General features: G+C 46.9%; 1 protein-coding gene across 1 annotated transcript in view; it reads left to right on the top strand.

The window, feature by feature from the left end:
• The first annotated feature begins 90 nt into the window (after nt 1-90).
• The window catches only part of TRMT9B (tRNA methyltransferase 9B (putative)), a 47,265-nt gene continuing 44,772 nt past the window's right edge, over nt 91-2,583 (top strand). The window contains exon 1 of the mRNA XM_023517790.1: nt 91-407. The gene's annotated coding sequence lies outside the window, so the exon portion shown is untranslated. The remainder of the gene's footprint in view (nt 408-2,583) is intronic.

Genomic DNA, 2,583 nt, shown 5'->3' with positions numbered 1-2,583 from the left:
TCAGAGCCGCGACACGCGCGCGCACCCCACGGCCGCGCGCACCCGCCACCTCCCTCCCAGCCCCACGCGCTCTCCGTCTATTTTTTCCTCTTCCTCTCATCCTCACTCTGAAATAGGTCAGGGGTGGAAGTTACGCCGGGTGCAGCCCCGGTTCGGATGCAAAGGCAGCTTCCCCCAACCCTGGCTTCGGGACAGCGGCGTAACTACTCGGCTCCGTAGAGCTTCCCGCCCCACACCGCGCGGACAGCGCCGGCGACCTGGCGCTGACAATGGTCAGCCTTGGGGAGCGGCGTGAAGCCTCCTCCCCGCCCTAGATCCGCCGCCTCTCGGCCTCCGACAGGAACGGGGGGGCGCGACCGGTCACCTCGAGCCTGCCCTGGCACCTGCGCCTGGGTCCGACCGCCTGGGTGAGTTTCTGCTACACCTCTGCCGTCCCGGTGGCGCAGGGGGACTTGTTTACCTTGCAAACTTAGGATGCAAACAGGCGAGGCTGCCGCGGGATGTGCTTCAGACGCGAGACCCGACAAATCAGAACTCAGAGCCGAAGGGTTTAAGGTCTTGAAGGTGAACAGGAATCTGTATTTTCGTGGAGGGCACGTGTATCTTTTCCTTTGGCTTTAGAATTGATTTAACTAGTAGGAGAAAAACTAATAACGTGAAGCCAGAAAGTTTTCAAAGCTGGTGGTGAAAATAAATACAAGAAAGAATGCCTAAATAGGAAAGCGGGATTTGTATACTATTACTTGCTGTGCGTGATGTCTTTTTATGTTATATGGGTTCTTTGTGATATATTGATGTGAGCATAAAACGCTTCGTGTAGAAAGGCGCGAAGGCTGCAAACATTTTGCAAAGCTTTAAATTTGTCGGTATGCATGAATTTAAAGGTAGTTGCAAAATTTTCTGTGGATAAAGAGCTAAAATATTATCTGTACCATTTTGATGTCCAGTTTATTGGCAATACTCCAGGTAACCCTGGACATTGAACCCCGGTTTCTGCAGCTGAGAGTACTGTCATACACCTTTCTGGCTAGTGAACGGATAATTTGTTTCGAAATGTGGGGAAGAGAGGGGTTGTTTTCCTGTCCTTTATGCCTGGATGTGGGATGCAGTCGTCCAAGAACTTCCCAGACCCAGTGAGTGGTGCCTTAGAGTTGCTCACAGCCACATCTCTGAGAAGAATGGAAACCCACCCCCTGATGGCCGTTGATGGCATGTCACTTATGTAAAGCAGGCCTTGGAAAGTTGAAAGTGTCTTGTCACTACAGAAGCTGCTCCACAGAATTGCTGCTTTATTAGTGCATTTGGTCAGATTTGAAAAGAGAACTCTCCGTAGGCTCTTTCCCTAATTCAAAAGAAATTCTATTTCTAGAAAGATTCAATTACTCTAATGAGGTTCTCTGGAAATTTTTCCTGTTTTGCGCATATCTGAATATGGCAAAAGCTCCAAGGTAGTTCAAAGGTTTTAATAAAATTTTAGTTAACCAGAGAGAATTGTGGAATTGAAAACGCTTTGCATAGTTAACTCTGCCTTACATTGGCAGTGCAGGGTGAGATTTATTATTCCCCATAAATCTTAAGTCTCTGTTTATGTGTGTCTTTTAAAGCCAGATCTTACTTAGGATTAGGAGGGCTTTAACGTCGAGGTATAAACCAGATAGATATTGTAGTATTTCTAATAGGTGGATGTGTAAATGCGTTTCACTTGTAAAGACTTTACATGCTTCTTTAGAGAACTAGTTTGCAAAATTTGAAACCCATTGTGAAGAGGCTCTGTCATTGCCTTGAAGAAGGCGGGAGCCAGGTGCCTGGCCTGGTGATACACAGACTCATACTGTTCAGAAATAAATGCAGCTGCGTGTCAATGTTCTGATTAATATTTTTACACAGGGAGTGAGCGAAAGCTCTCAGTGCATTTTAGCTGCTGGTATAATCCATTCTTGAAATTAGGCTGTCAGCACTTGTCTGTGCAATCTTGTGTCTTCACTCATAAATGAATGAGGAAATGTTCTGAAAAGAGAGGCGTGAAAGTATTAGGGTAACTGAGAATGTATTTAAGGGCAGATTGAACGTGATGCTAAGTGGCTGGTTAAATAGCCTTCAGCTTTTGTGATTCTCTTCTTTGCAGAAGAGAAACATTGCATAGAACTCCTGGCTAAGAAGTCTGCAAAAGGAGCTAACATCGTTTGCTCTGGGTACTTACTTCTCATCCAGAGAAAGGTCTAACCCAGGTGTCCTCAAACTACGGCCTGCGGGCCACATGTATCCGGCCTACCGGGTGTTTTTGCCGCTGCTGCCTGTCCTCCAGCAGTCTGAGGGATAGTCTGGCCCTCCAGCCCTCCGAGGAACAGTGAACTTGGCCCCCTGTTTAAAAAGTTTAAGGACCCTTAGACCCACTCAAGGCAGGCATTTGCAAAGGTTGAGGGAAGCTCAGCTTTGAGCCCTCCCCTTTCTGGGAAATGGGGCTAATGATACTTCTCAAGGTGGAGAAAAAATGAGATAATCAGTATAAAATGCTGTATAAACTATCAGGACATTGAGAGCAGTCATATAGGGGGTCTATAACCAGAAGGCGAAATATGTTGA

Source organism: Otolemur garnettii, unplaced genomic scaffold, assembly GCF_000181295.1.
Source record: "Otolemur garnettii isolate 467f Iridium unplaced genomic scaffold, OtoGar3 scaffold00121, whole genome shotgun sequence".
In the NCBI taxonomy this organism is placed as follows: domain Eukaryota; kingdom Metazoa; phylum Chordata; class Mammalia; order Primates; family Galagidae; genus Otolemur; species Otolemur garnettii.
This window is presented reverse-complemented; position numbering and strand designations above follow the sequence as displayed.